At 37.3% G+C, this 16,667-nt stretch overlaps 1 protein-coding gene across 1 annotated transcript in view; it reads right to left on the reverse strand.

Moving 5' to 3' along the window:
- LOC134205127 (tyrosine-protein phosphatase 99A-like) overlaps positions 1–10,924 on the reverse strand; it is a 409,912-nt gene extending 398,988 nt beyond the window's left edge. The window contains 1 exon segment of the mRNA XM_062680070.1: positions 10,774–10,924. The gene's annotated coding sequence lies outside the window, so the exon portion shown is untranslated.
- Positions 10,925–16,667: the final 5,743 nt, after the last annotated feature.

The raw sequence follows: 16,667 nt of genomic DNA on the forward strand, positions 1-16,667 counted from the left end.
AGTTGGGAAGAAAATATATTGGAAATCACCTTGGTAAGCGACTAATTATTTCATTTGAACGACGTCATATTCATGATGATACAAAAACGGAAAAGCAACGCGTGTCTTACGTATTCTCCCGAAGACTGATTCGATATCTTAACTACTTCGCGACGACTAAAACACGCACTGCGCAACGCTTGCTTGATGGCTACTCAGAGACACATTATCATTTTCTGATTAATTTACCCACCCGCACAATGTCGAACAAAATTTCGGTGACCAGCCGATCGTTTTGCTTTCAGCACAAAGCAAAACTAAATTTCGACGACCCACTGAGGAGTATTTCAGCCCAAATCGTGGCCAAAAGTCAAAAACAAACATTTTAGATATTTCCATATTATTTTTCGTTTTTGAACTCTCAAATAGTAATACTAATTTGCCAGGGGATTTTTGAAACCATATTGTTTACTTGTAAACAATGCTGACTGTCAAAACTTCACTATAATTTCAATGCAAGTTTAATCGCAATTGTGCATAAAACAATGTCCAATTTTTTTTCGTGTTTTTCTTGGTTATTAGTGATTTTGAAGATTACGATCTGATACCTATATCAATGATGAGAGTATGTAAAACGTTTTCAAGCATGATTTGATCTTAAACCGTTTTCTGGTGATCCATAATCATGATATTATTTGCTGGCTTTTTTCTACCTTTTTTACAATAATATGTTTTACAAAATAAATCTTTTAATAAGGTTCCAAACCCGTCCAAGCAACAAAATTTTCAGCGTTGGAAAGATTGGAGTTTCCTTAAAAAGCTCCACAAAACACATTTCACGCATCCTCACGCAATCGTGACTTATTTGTATTTTAATAAAGTGAAATTTGCTAAAAAGCTAGTCAAAAAGATAAATAATCTTGGTTTTGAGCGACAAAGCTCACATAAATTATGTTTTACTTCCAAAAAAGAGTGAGGCCAAAAATTTTCTAATTAATGATAATCAAAGAATGAAGAATAAAATAAAAAAGATCATACTCAATGACGGATCCAGAGGTGGGCACCGCTCGTCGCAAGCACGCTGTAGTTTTTAAAGGCAGCGTTCTTGCGCCAAGTGATGCTTTATCAAATAACAATAACTGAAGCCGCCAGTGGTCATACTGCACTGCTATGAATGCAAAAAGCATAAAAACGAGAAAATACACTTTGCTGTGCATATTGAATGCATTTACAGACAATAAAATGATTGACATAGTTTTGGCCACGATTTTACTCTGCGTACACCTATGTGCGACCGGCCGATCACTCTTCTTACTGGAGAAACACGACTGGACAAGAAACACATTATCTTTTTTCCCCCTTTCCGAAACAAGAGAAAAAAAAAACGCACTGAACTGATTAACTTTATTACCGGCCGCGTAATCCTTTAAACCGCTCCGTTGAAGAACCAGTTTCTAAGAAAGCTGTCCGAAAAGAGCTACACTTTATGAATTATGGACGCGCTATAATACCCAAGCCGCTCATTCACACAGGCACTCACACCATTTGAGACTTATTTGGATGCTCACTCTAAAACTCTACTCCCATGTATTGAGCAGTCAATAGCTTTAACTGCCTGGTTCAACAGATACTACGCTAAGACACTCTTATCTCAGCATGTGTAGTATACACAGAAACTGCAGCCATGCCTCGGGGTAACGATAGCGGTTACCCGCTACGACACTCCTTCCTCAGCACAAGCCGATCACTCACTCTTCTGCCCCATGTGAGTCTTATTTGGGTTCTTCTTCTTCTTATTTGCATTACATCCCCCCATTACATCCCCTTGTTTATTTTTTCCTTCTTTCTTGCTCTCTTTCCTCTTTCTTCCTCCTTATTTCGTCTCCCTTATTCAGTCTCACTTAATCCTTCTTCCATTGTTTATTCCATTGTATTTTTCTTCTTTCATCTTTCTTTTGCCTTTATCTCTTAAAATCACTATGTGTGATCGCTTAGTAAATCACTACTCGTTTCTTTGTTACCCTTTATAATCGTCTACTCAGGATAAATGGCTCTAACAACCCCACTATAACCTTCCCGTCAGAATAGAGAATATGTGTACCAAATTTGGTTAGAATCGGTCAAGGAATTCAGAAGTTACTCTGAACAATACCTCTCCCTCCAGACCTCTCACCCTCGACTTTTCCCAATTATGAAAATGTCCAGCTTCTGTTTGATTCAAATCTCGGACAGCAGCTGGATTGGATTCATATTTCGGACACAACGATTCAAACCTCGGACACCTGATTACACAGTACCAAGAAGACTAATTACAAATAACTCTAACTGTATACCTCAGGCTGTCTTTTTATTGTTTCGTCACCTCAAATTACTATGCATTACATGACTTGAACTATAGTAAAGTAAGCCCAAACCATAAGTCCTTTCGATTTAGCTTGATGAAACATTTCGACGAAATATTTCAGACAATTTTCCATACGAATTGAAGCGTCCGAAGTTTGAGTATGTTGATTATACACGGTCAGAGCCGTAGCGTGGACTCCCTGCGCCCTTGGCGAAAATTTTATTAAGGGTTCCTTACTTTCTTGCATGTTCAAAACGAAGATTTTTTTCTGCGTTGTGAATTTTTGCGTCATTAATTCCTTGAGCCTTTGTTAACCTGCATAGTAAAAGGCCAGAACGTTTTTGAAATCTATCTTCTAGGAATTTTACAATTTCAACGACGCAAATAAAAAACACTAGATTTATTATTGCGTGGACCCGTGCCTAAAAAATCGTTAATATTTTTTTGTCGTGAATTTACGCACTAGCAATGGATCTATTGATGAACTCCAACTGTAGAGTTGCTTGGTCGGTGGTTCAAAAGAACTACTTACCTTTCAATAAATGTCAGCTTTGGAATGAATTGGTAGAAGTTATTACTAGCAATTGGACAAAGTAGTATCAAGAATAAAACAACTCCATATCTATTCGGATCAAGATATATAAATTTCTGGAGTGGGTCTGGTTTTGTGGCACTGATTGATTTTGTTGGACCAATAAAATTCAGCTTTGAAGTTGGTCAGTTACCATTATTACTGAAATCCCTAGATTCCGATTCACGTATTCATCATGCCGTTAGATGTGTGCCGTCATTTCAAATACTCTTTCTTGTTTAAAGTTTTACTAGTTTGTTCAGACCCAAAAGATTCCATGTGCTAAATAACGTTTAAACCATTTTTAATTTAAACTATGTTCAAAAAACCCTGATTAATCCACCTAGCGGTAATGGTGCCTTTCTCGTGCATTATAGAAATAGTATTTTGGCCATTACTCTTGAGCCCATAGTCCGATCTGCCCAATTTTCAATAGGAAACAATGGTAGAGTATCCTGCGTCGAATGCAACTTGTTGCGAGTAAATCGGTTAAGGATATGTGCCTGAAAAATGAGTGACGTTTTATACTCAATTTTTCTATAAAAAAGTGGTATTTTGGCCATAACTTTCGAGCCCATAGTCCGATCTGACCAATTTTCAATAGGAAACAATGGCAGAGTATTCTGCGTCGAATGCAACTTGTTGCGAGTAAATCAGTTAAGGATAAGTGCATGAAAAATGAGTGACATTTTTTTCTGTGAAAAAAGTGGTATTTTGGCCATAACTTCTGAGCCCATAGTCCGATCTGACCAATTTTCAATAGGAAACTATGGCAGAGTGTCCTGCGTCGAATGCAACTTGTTGCGAGTAAATCGGTTAAGGATAAGTACCTGAAAAATAAGTGACATTTTTTTTTGGGTGGGTGCGCACAGACGCACACACACACACACACACACACACACACACACACACACACACACACACACACACACACACACACACACACACACACACACACACACACACACACACACACACACACACACACACACACACACACACACACATACACACAGACATCACCTCAATTCGTCGAGCTGAGTCGATCGGTATATAACACTATGGGTCTCCGGGCCTTCTATAAAAAGTTTGTTTTTGGAGCGATCATATAGCCTTTACCGTATACTTAGTATACGAGAAAGGCAAAAACGGGGTTCAAATTAAAAGTGTTCAGATTAAAAATGGTCATATTACCGGGGGTCCACGGTATCTATTACTGGAAAACTGTTTAAATTTCTTAAACGCGAACCAAAAATAGGCATATGAATTTGATTTAGGGGAGAACAGTTCATATTGGGGCAAAATGGCCTAAGTCATAAGATCACTCATTAAATCATTTGTAGGACATTTATGAACGAATATTATCATCACAATTCAATATTAGTTATTCATTATTAAGCTGCAATGGAAAAAATGTGCAAAATTCTTTCATTTTCACTTAAGTTTAATAATTAGCGAATCTTTTACCTCACCCGTAAGCTTCCCGACCAGTAGATAGTAACTGATTTATATCAGACCTTGTTATTCTGTTACAGCAGTTTTTCATAACAGCGGTTGTTATAAAACATGTACCATTAGTAGTTAAAATAACAAAAATTGTAACAAAATCTCGTCTAGTTTTAACAAAAATATTACTAAATATGTTATTAATTGAACCAAATTATAACTCGTTGTGTTACATAAAAAGCGGTGAAAATAGCTTATGGTCCAATGCACCGAGTTCATCATTGACGTTTGAGCGGTGCGCTGTTTACTAATAATGAATACTTTTTCATTAATCGAGTTCATGCAAGTGTTCATTTTTAGTAAACAGCGCCTGTCTCAAACGTCATTGTGTTCATTCGGTGCATTGGACCATACTATAACAAATTATGTTCTTGCAAAGATTATGATTATCCATAATGTAGGCAATTATCTTGTCCAGCTGATTCAACTTTGAATGTAGATTCAAGTAAAGGTTCCCCCAAACACACGCGATGAGACAATTGCGACGCGATTCTATCGCTTGGCGACTGCGATTCTGTCGCCGTTGGTATGGAAACGTAAATGAAACATGCCTGCAACGACCCAACGATAGAATCGCCGTGACTAGTTGTCGCCGTCTTGGCGATGAAATCGCTCAGGTCTGGGGTAGCCTTCCCGACTAGAAGAGCATAACAAAAATTGAACACAATTTTAACATATTGTGATATTTATAACTTATTTTGATACAATGTTGATCTCAGTAGCCATTATCTTTCAAATGTTGTAACAGGATTATATCATAATATGATTTGAAAAATGCTTAACACCGAATTGCCCAATAGTAGGCAATTAAAATAGATGTAGCAAAGTCTCCCAGCCATAGGTATCACAACGCTGATATAATTTGAGAAGGTTGCCTTATTTGTTATGTTGTTAATTTCATGTTCTCGAAAAATATTCTTGTTCAGACAAAAACAAAAAGAAATATGATTGTTGGTCACAATCTGGCGACCTATCACGATCTGTAAAAATTCCAACTGCTACGAAAACAATATATTTTGTATCTGATCTTGTTATAAATTTCTAACAGAATATGTTATTTTTATGATAAAATTGTAACAAAATTAGATAGTTTTTTGTTTCCAGTAGTGCAGTTTTTGATAGAAATTTAGTTATTTTAACAACATCCTGCACCATGTTTCTAACAAATTTTGTTATAAAAATTTAGTATAACATAATAACATAGTATGATATAATTTTGATATGACCTTCTAGTCGGGTTTATACTGTAGGTGGTATACCTTACTTTTTTCCAATTCCTGTCTACCAAAAATGTAGGCAATTTTTTTTTCTGGGGAAATAAACATAACACATTGTGTTATAATCATGTTATGACGATCATGAAATTTTATTTCCTTTATCTTTGGCAGAGAATTTCTAACAAAATTATTGCAAGTTTTGTTATTTGTAACACATATTGATATAATTGTGATAAAATTTTGTTATGACAAACTAGTCGGGTAGTAGGCGTCTTTGAAGAAAATATTACATTTTCATGGGCTGAACAATTTGATTGATAGCTCAACATCTATAAAAATTGATAAAGATCACAAAATGCATATCGTTATTTATTGTTACAAAATCTACGTCATATCAGCTCTATGAAAAAGTAACATAATAGTTTTTGAGAAAACCTTTCTTGTTGTTTTTTATAGTATTGATTATTTCCAAGAAAACATATGTGTTCAATGGCATACTATGATTCCTGGGCCAATGAATTATTGGCAGTGGCTGAGTTTCTACCCGCCGCTGTCACATCCTGGCGCTATAGTATATGGGCAAAAAAGCCAGCATGAGTTACCCGCCAGAAATGTGTATGGCGAAAGACATCTAACGCGGGTTTTCTCAAAATTTGAAATTTTTCATGAAAAACTATTTGGTACCGATTATGTAGGAAGGTGTCCGCTACTACGCCTACCAAATATTTTTTCGATGAAGGTGCTTAATTTTGAGAAATCGAAGCTTAGATGCCTTTCGCCATACTGACTTCAGAAAGTTAACTCCTAGTGTGCCGCTGTAAGCACGCTCAAAGCAGGCGATTCATTATGAGTGAACAAGAGGTTGAGAATAAATTTTCTAGGTAGGGTAAATGATCCAATAGTGGAGGAACTAAGCACATTCCAAAACTATTCATTTTCCCAGAATTATTCAAATACTCATTTCGCTTACCTTGGATATATATTCGATAGTTTTCCCCATCTATTTTATTATTATTATCGTCTTCATTAAAGAGGTTTTCAGCCCTTGGCTGGCTCAACCATAGATATAATTATCAAGATGTTGGGGTCAGAACAAATTAGTACTCATTTTATGGTTCCAGTGTACTAAGACATCGGTACCCAGTAAAACAAAGCAACGCTTCAAAATAAATTTGGATTGTTCTAATTTTTCATAGTTGCCATGGTTATCATCCTCGCTGTTTATCTTGCTGTTTATTGATTATTTTCCTGTATAGTTCGTGGGTGTTCATGAAAAATGGTAAATTTGCTTATCCTTTTAACTTTAATAAATTTGTTTCAGCTCATCGTACGTTATCGGAAGCTGGCGGAAGGAAAGAGTTACCATGCTTGCGCCATACGAGTCTAGACTTGCGCGAAGAAGCATGTGGTACCTCAAAATCCTGTACCAACAGAAACCTCAGAGCGTGTCCTCATCTTTAACTTCCATTCCTAAAGCCGGAACTTCTGAATAGAACGACTGAAAAAAAAACCCTTCAACGAAAGGTGGACCAGTTTCTAAATAGTAATTTCGGTTAAATCTTTCACTGTTTGTGACAACGCCTATGGCTTAGGATCAACACATTTCTTGTTTGTTTCACAATTTTTTTGCCTCCTAATTTTCCATAATCTATGAACCACAATTAACAATTTCGTATTGTAGATTACTTGCTCGCAAAAAGCGACCGTTTGCTACTATTTGGCCTCCAATAGTATACCGTAATTGCACTGACATGCACCTGCCAATCTTGCCTTTGACGTGGGTTTGAATATCGGAACCTTGAGTGATATTCTGGAAGTGTTAGTACTCCCGGCCGTAGAATGGTCCTGCAGTGAAATCTTTGTTTTAAGGTTTATAAAATGATTGAAACTTAATCGCTTTTTGGCGATTGGAAGTTGTGCGAATGTGAATAAAGCCCTTACGCAATACAACGGAACGGGCCATATATTTTGTCAAATTTTCCGTTTCCGTCGCCGTTCCGCTGAATTGCTATTGGGGCTTAAGCCCCAGTACATTAGTTTTCATCAGTACATCAGTTTTCATTTAAGTACATCAGTTTTCAAGAGAAGGCCGATTTAATGAACGTATTATATCTATGCCACCGTACTTATAATAGGTTGTATCGCTAATAAAACTGAAAACCGGAATATGGGACTATCGAAGTTGGATTTTTTTCGTATTCCGTACGTTAAACCTAACTTCTCTAGTAATCCGCTAGTTTAATTAAGGGTTAATTATATTAGTGAAGTAAGGTTTGACGTATGGAAGGCAAGAAAATAGCCAGATGTCAACAAGTAGGGGAGAACGGTCCAAAATGCACCCCTTAAGCTTTTTGATGTTTTCGCCCATATAAACAAAAATACCCAACCATTTCAACGTATAGGTGCAAAATTTACAAACCCAGCTACATTTCACAATGATCTCCTATTCAAAACAATAAGGTTTTCATGACTTTCTAACGCATTTAAAAAATGTTTTAAAAATAGGCCTGGGGCAAAACGCCCGAATGGTGGTTTAAAATGACTCAATTGCATGCAAAATGATGGTGAACGCATGGTTGTTTGTTTTTTCTTAATGGATTGAACTACAATCTTACGGATGTGGCGGAAGAATAACAAATCGTTAAATTTAAGTGAATATGAAGGGATTTTGCTAAATTTTTCCAATGGAGCTCAATGATGGATAACTAATTATGAAGTGTAATAGTAATATTCGTTCATAAATGTACTACAACAGTTTATATTAGTGAGGCCATTTTGCCCCAGGGGTGCATTTTGGACCGTTCTCCCCTACAGGGACGGATACACTTTAAAACCGACAGAAGCCACCATTACCGTACGTGAAAAGCTGAATAATACAGGCTGAATTTCATGAGAGTGCGTCGTTTGTCTCTCTTAATTAATAGACCAGTGCATGATGACGTAGGTTGACAGTTCACAGAGCTTTTTCACCGGGACTTCCGATAACATTGTTTCGTCATTTTATTCGCATGTAGATGTACTTTGCGATTGATTTCATGCTGAATGCAAAGAATATCATTGAAATATTCGGATCGCAGCAATTTTAAACTAAAAATATGAATTTTAATTTTCTCCTCATCGATTTTTCTTCTAACACCTTGTAAACAAGCTCTGTGAACTGTCAAATAAGTGAGGTTAGATCAAGATCTTGCATTGGTCTATTGCAAAAATATCATTTTCTCAATTCGTCCAATCAGGTGAACACATTCAAAAACTGTTTGAAATATGGTAAAAATCAAGAAAGAATATCATAACTGCATATCAGGCCATTGTGAATAATTATAATTATAATCGAATGTTCCTTTGTTAATTGAAAATCCTCTTCTTCGAGACAAAGTAAAGCTTATGGAAGTTGAAATTTTAAATATTCAATGTTTTGGAAATTATTTTTCTGCTAAATTGAAACATCAAGGGTAAAAACAATGGACTCTACATTACAAACTACATAGTTGATTATGGATGGGTTTCAGAGTTTGTTGCATTGCATTGATTGTAAAAAAAAATTATGTGAATTATCAAAAGTATTTGTAGTGTCCAATTTGCCCAATTTGCTCCATGGTCCCTATTTACATAGACATAGATTTCGTCGTGCGATAAAAGATTGGTTGATGCCGAATGAACTTCCAATGAGGGTATGCAAATCACGTAAAATCATAAGGAATTCGTTGTGGGAGTCACTTCGGATGCATAAGGAATGCTTTCTCGAACTGCGATAAGAATTCATTCTTTTATATTTCCATTAAAAACTTCCCAAAAAGCTTTGCAGAAAATTCAAAGTTTTTTTTTTCAATTTCTTCATGTTGCTAAAAGAGAATAAAATAATTATTAGGCGAGACTTGTGGCGTACAGATAGTTTGGTAAAATTTATTTAACCAAAGAAATCCTTCAGCTTCCATTTCTGAAGGTTGTTTATGTTTGAAGAAAAAACTTTCGGAAATGTTGCTATGACAGCAGTGCTAAACTTTGTTCTAAAGGGCTAGCAATAGAATACGTACCGAAGCGACGATTTCATTACTGGGTACCGAAGATCTTTCATAACGTACGGAACTGGAACCACATAAAAATCACCAGTTTCATATTGATTGTTGGCTCAACTCTCCATCTATTTTATTAGAAAAATGCCTCCATGTATTCCGTCCTAAAATGACAACTCCAATTATTGGCACATTGTTTCAATAGTTGCGAATCCCATTGTTTTCCTACGGGACTCGCAACTAAAGGAACACTTCCACAACTATTGGAGCAAAGACGAAAATTTAGTAAGGTATTTTGAAGATATTTACCAGTTTATCGAGATAATCAATACTGTTTTCACTTAGTTTGTATTTTGACATTAATTTATTATTGGACGTAGTGGGTTGCTGCGATTTATTCTTAGGTTTTACGCATACTGTACTATCGTATCGATCGTATCATTTGCCGTATTATCTTTTCGAGATTTTTTTAATTTAATTTTTTTTAACTTGAAATATATTTGAACTCCGCCCTGTGTAAAACACATTTCGTGATTCTCCATCAACAACAATACTGCCCCTATTCGCATAAGAGCCTTATGCCAGATGCCTCTGGCTTAAGTAATTTGCCGTTGATTTGTCCAAATTCGTTTCACAACAATTTACTCTTGAACATCAAGGACATCGACGTGAGGTTGAAAACACGAAACTCGAAAAAATAGAAAAAGAAAATTTTCAAAAAACATTTCTTTTTTTACTGTTTATGAGCGGAAAACCGCGCCAAAAGCGACTCCAGTGTGATAATCGCTTTAGGAATCCCCAAGTTATTATATTTAATTGCCTATCGTATCGTTCTAGTTATTTCCACCACTGTTAAAGAAACTGATTTTCGACTCTTTATGTATGTATCACACACAAATCAAACGCAAATATCTACCCGGCTAGCCAAGCCAACCGTAATCGCAATACAGCTTCGTTGCGCCTCGTTATCGCTTGTAAAGGCATGGACCTGACCCAGCTGGCACGGACACACCTCGTTGTTGGCGCCGCCAACGTTGACGGGCCGTCGCCGCAAGGCCGGGATTGCGTTGTAAATCACCACTTTATGTAATTATGGAACGTTCAGATTTATTTTTTCATTTTTTTTTTGCTTAATGGACCTACCTGCGGGGTTTAAAATCTGTTCACTCGTATATTTTACTCTTGGTTGATTTTTGTTCCAACGCCAACGATGGCATCCCCTTTTCAGTGATGCAATTATGTAAATCCACTGTTCATCCTTTCGTTAGTTACGTTACGATATGTGCCGTTTTTCTCAGTTGGCATCAGAATCGCGTTACGCAGATCAATGTCATTAATTTTTAAATCCAGTCACTCGCATGATCCACATCCCCACGCATCGAAAAAAAATGCCTTGGTTGCCATGGAAAACTTCTCCATTGTGAATGTTTACAAACATTCTTCTACCACCCACTATCACGTGTTTTCTTTCGGCTCCACAGCGCCTGTTGACAGCTTGTGTCAAGCACTCATACCTTAACACAATTTCGTATCATTTCGATCTGTTTACATAATATAAAATAAGTGCACATCAATTTCTGTCAAATGACCCAATCTGTTTTGGGCGTATCATAATTCGAGAGCATTTTCTTCATCACGTAATCACACTCCACAGGGCAAGCTAATATTTCCGAAGAAGAACATTATCATTGGCTTTTGGTTTGACATTCGTAATCATCAACAAAAACACTGAAGACGGCTGAAAAATTGGAGCAACTTTGCTCCCGCGAGTACTCTTCCAATTCCGTAGACACCGGAGGTCACGGTGGGGGTGGGTTTTTCTCACTCTTCCGAGACGCTCCCGGCATTCTTTGAACACACACAACGTATCGTTTCCTATTAGTCCTCTATGCGAACGCGACGAGCAAATCGCGTGAGCGGGTGTAGAGCCACCTTCGCACAACGTGACGAGCGCGAGCAAAGATAACGCGGAACTGAAGAAGGACTTCGGTTCCTGGATTGTAATTAGTAGTCCTGCATAAGAAGAAAATCATCTCTCGTGTTCTCTGGAGAATCTTGAGCAGGCGGTTCTCGCACCCCCGTTGTATGTTCTCTCCAGATGAGTGCAGCTGCTCGAATCGGAGGAACGCATGCGCTCTCTTTCCATACTTCAACGAACGGGTTGTTTTGAACGTTTACGTATCGGAGAACAAAGGACTCCTCCGTTGCAAGGATGAATGAGTGTCATCACCGGGCAACCCAATTGTCGGGCCCCTCGTGCGAGTGACCAACCAGTAAGGAAATCAGTCCTTTGAAGTGCTTTGTTTTGATGAGTGGATTTATCTTGGAGTATGGAAAAGGGAAATGAAAATTACGTAACAGATATCCCTGCAGTGACGTGCTCGTATGATGATTGAGCCGCCAGTGCACCTATTATTGAAGCAGGAATTAATCTTTCGAGGAATCCTAACAGGGCTTTCCAGGTCAATTTTGGACTTGAAGAAAAAAGCAAATTTCATGAAAAAAGAAATATTTTTTCGCTAAGGTAATGTTTGGAAATCGTTGTAATTGTGAACTCACGTGTTTCATACCTGAGCACATACTTGTGGCATAGAACTCTATTTAACCTACAACTCAATTGAATCATTTGGGATTCGGAGATTCAGCGTACTTGGTCAACCTGTTCGGCTACGGGAGGCGCACCGGTCTTAATCTTACGGCTAGTGATCGTTGAGTTACTGCCGCTTCTGCTAACGTCTCCTCGTCCTCGTCCTCATCACTTCGTTTCGGTCCAAGCCGGTGCAGTCCGTTTGGTGCGAAGCGCCCGCACGCGGCAACCACTGCTACTTTTATGTACAAAGAAAATCGTACAGTGGACCAAAAGGTCCGTATCTTACATCGATCTGATATTCGTATTGGGAATGCATGAACGGAATTGGTTGATTCCGAAATTTTTACTGCGTGTGACAAGAATTGAAATTTTCAATAGTTTGTTAAAAATAATCTTCAATTTCAATAAAATTGACGAATTGCAGGAGAGTTTTTGAGTGGACTGGAATATATATATTTCCAGCGCCCATCGGCTGACGAACGAAAACGGCGTATATATGACCAATAGAGTTCACCGTCTCCAAGAATATGACTATTTGCAGCACTTACTTCGTACACAGCCTGCCGTATCGTTACACCTGGAGATCACCATTACAGACAAAATCACAAATCAACCACGCTCTGATTGATGGACGACATTTCTCCAACATTATCGACGTCAGAACATATCGTGGCACTAACATCGACTCTGACCACTATCTGGTGATGGTTAAACTGCGCCCAAAACTATCCGTCATCAACAATGTTCGGTACCGACGGCCGCCGGGGTACGACCTAAAGCGACTTAGGCAACCTGATGTCGCCACTGCATACGCGGAGCATCTCGAGGCAGCACAACGTCGGGGTACGTTGGACGAAGTCGACGGAACGATTGGTTCGACAAAGAGTGCAGACAGATTCTGGAGGAGAAGGACGCAACGCGGTTGGTTGCGCTGCAGTAAGGTACCCGGCAGAACGTGGAACGTTATAGACGGAAGTGGAGACAGCAGACCCGCCTTTTTCAGGAGAAGAACCGCCACCTGGAAGAAGCCGAGTGCGAGGAGATGGAACAGCTGTGCCGTTCTCTAGAAACACGCAAGTTCTATCAGAAGCTCAACGCATCCCGATTCTTTCATTTCCCGGTTAACCTGATCTTTCACAAGTTTTTAAATACCACCTGAATTTTCTTTGATTTTTTGTGATTTTTTTCATGGGGTTAACTCATAGTTTCATTAATGCTTAAGGTCTTAATCGACTTAAACCCACCCGTGTGAAAAAAAGAACTGGGTGTAATTCAATTTAATAAAAATATCTGAGCAGAATACACAATCAATTGGACCTCGGTCCACTAAGCTAGGAAGATAGTTACAGAACATTTGACACCACTTGTTTTTTTAAACTCACTCATTAATTTTACCTTCAAATTAAACTAAAATCACTCAACCAAAAAATTAAACTTTCAAAAACTGAACGTAAGTATTTTTTTCACGCACTTCTGCTCTCCAGCCGATTCGTAGATTAAATGTGTGAGTCTGAGTCATACTTGCGCCAAGAAATTCCGAATCTTTTGCTTTTGGGTTGGGTTTCAAAGTTACCAAAGAAATTTCCAGATTCTGAAGAAATTCTTAAGTAAAATTTCAAAGAAATTCCAAGAATTTGATACTAGAGTTTCGATAGGGAATTTCTGAGGAATTACTGGAAGCATTTGTTTGAGGTTTTTTTTTTAAACTTTATTTATGTGCCATTTGTTTGAGAGTATCCTTCAATAAATTCTGATTCAATTTCTTAGAAAAATGAAGGTATTCCTAATTCATTTCTTGCAGGCATAAGGCAATTTTGAAAGGAATTCATAAAGAAACTATTAAAAAGAATTCTCCATAAAGAATTTTGGAAGGTTTTCCAGAAACAATGTCCGTAGATATTCTTAAAGGGATTTCTGAAGCGTTTTCCGTAGGAATTTAAAAAAGTCTAATGGAGCTCATAGAAGGGTTGTAGTACAAAAGGTCGAAGGGTCAAAAGTTCGAAAGGACAAAAGGTCGAAAAAAAACTGCGTCAAAAGGTCTAAGGGTCAAAAGGTCGAAGGGACAAAAGGTCGAAAAAAAAACTGCGTCAAGAGGTCGAAGGACAAAAGGTCGCTCTTTTTTTTCTCTTTTCTTATTCTTTCTTCCTTTTTTCCTTCTATTCCCTTCCTTCTTCCTTTTTCATTCTCACTTCATATGTTTTCTTCGTGCAATTATTTTCCCTCCTTTCTTCTTTCTTACTTCTTTCTTCCTTTCATATTTTATCTTCTTTATTTCTAACTTATTTCTTTTTTTTCTTTTTTCTTCCTTCTTTTCTTCATCATTCTTTCTTCTTTCCACCGTTTTTCTTCCCTATGTTTTCATTTTTTCTTCCTACTTGATTTCTTCTTTCTTCTTTTTTCTTACTTTTTTCTCCTTTCTTCTTTCTTTCTTCCTTATTTCTTCTCTCTTTCTTCTTTCTTTCTCCCCTTTTTTTCCTCCTTTCCGTTTCCTGTTTTTCTTCCTTCTTTCTTTTAACTCTCTTCCTTTTTTCTTCTTTACTCTTTGTTTTGCTTTTCTTTTATTTTATTCTTTTTTCTTCCTTCTCTCATCTTTCTTTTTTCATTTCTTCCGTTTTTCTTCTTTTTTTCTCCTTCTTTCTTTTCTCCTTCTTTCTTTTTTCCTTCTTTATTTTTTCTTTCTGCCTTTCTTCTTTCTTTCTATTTTCTTTCTTCGTTCTTCCTTCTTCTTTCCACCTTCTTTCTTCCTCCTTTTTTCCTTCTTTTTCTTTTTTCTTTCTTCTTTTTTCCCTCCTTTCTTCCTCCTTCCTTCTATCTTCCTTCTTTTCTTCCTTCGTTCCCCCTCCTTTCTCTCTTCTTCCTTCTTGTTTCCTGTTTTTCTTCTTACTTTCTTTTTTCTTTCTTCTTTCTTTTCTTCTTTCTTCCTTTTTTCATGCCTCTTTTTTCCTTCTTTCTTCTTTTTTCCTTCTTTCATCCTATTTTCTTTTTTATTAATTATTTCTATCTTCTTTGTTCCTTATTTCTTCCATCTTTCTTCTTTATTTCTTCTTTTTTCCTCCTTTCTTCCTTGTTTCTTTCTTCTTTGGTCCTCATTTTTCCCATTTTTCTTCTATTCTCCTGTTACTTGTTTCCTCCCTCTTTCTTCCTTCTTCTAGTTTCCTTTTTTCTCCTACTTTCTTTCTTTTTTTTGTTCTTTTTTCCTCTTCTGTTCTTTTTCTTGCTCACTATATATGTTTCTTCCTTTCTTCTTTCTTCGTTTTCACTACTTATTTCCATTTCACTTCTTACTTCTCACTTTTCACCTTTTACTTCTCACTTCTCACTACTCACTACTTCCATCTTGCATCTCACTTGTCATTACTCACCACTCCCATCTCATTTCTTGTCTTTTTGTTTTTTCGACCTTTTGTCCTTCGACCTTTTGACCTTCGACATTATTACACATATTCAACCTTTTGACCCTTCGACCTTCTGTCCATTCGACCTTTTGTCCTTTCGACATTTTGACCCTTCGACCTTTTGTCCTTCGACCTTATGACACAGATTCCATAAAAGTATTCCTAAAGGATTATTCGAAGGAGTTTCTCATTGAATTTCCGAAGAAATTCCTAGCAGATTTTGCAAAGGTATTCTTGCAGAAATTCCTAAAAGGAATTCCGATTAATTTTCTGAAGGTATTTTTTAGGAAATTTTGAAAGGTACCTATTTCTAAAAACAAATTGGAAAAATAAATTGTAATTCCGAAAATAAATTGGAAGATTCCTTTGGACATTCCTCAAAAATTCAAAGAAGGAATTGAAAGAAGTATCGAAAGTCATTCGCAAATTATTTTACGATTCTTTTAGGGATGTTTGAATCTGGAATTAAGAATTTATCCCAAAAATATAAACCAACAACTGTCGGGACTGCAGTCGATCCATCATAATACTTCTTCGGACATTCTCAAGTATTCCTTAGGAATTTACCTCAGCAGTTGCTCCTTAATTTTTTCCAGAAATTTCTTAGAGTATTCATTCAGGTGATAAAATGGTTCTCTATAACGATCCGACAGGCACAAGAAGGCGAGGTGTGCAGCGATCAAAGTGGATCGATCAGGTGGAAGACGATTTATGGACCCTCCGTAGACTGCGTGACTGATAACGAACAGCAGTACACTTCTGATACTTCGCCATCACAAAGAGAACACACGAGAGCAGGCATTGGAAGTGTGAGTGAGCATTGTGAGTATTGATCTATTGCTACATCCATAGCCAATGAGTGAACTGCCTCCCTCAGATGGATGTCAAACAATGAGTAGGAGCGATCGTTGGTGTCATAAACAAGCCAAGCCGTGATGAGGTATCCATGTAAGCAACGATTTTTGCATTCGTACCCCGCTTGCTCTAGTACAATGAAACCAAACAATCAAACCACATCATGTGTTCTCCTTTATTCGCCCTTCTTTCAAGGT

The sequence above is a fragment of the Armigeres subalbatus genome, chromosome 1, assembly GCF_024139115.2.
Source record: "Armigeres subalbatus isolate Guangzhou_Male chromosome 1, GZ_Asu_2, whole genome shotgun sequence".
Lineage (NCBI taxonomy): Eukaryota > Metazoa > Arthropoda > Insecta > Diptera > Culicidae > Armigeres > Armigeres subalbatus.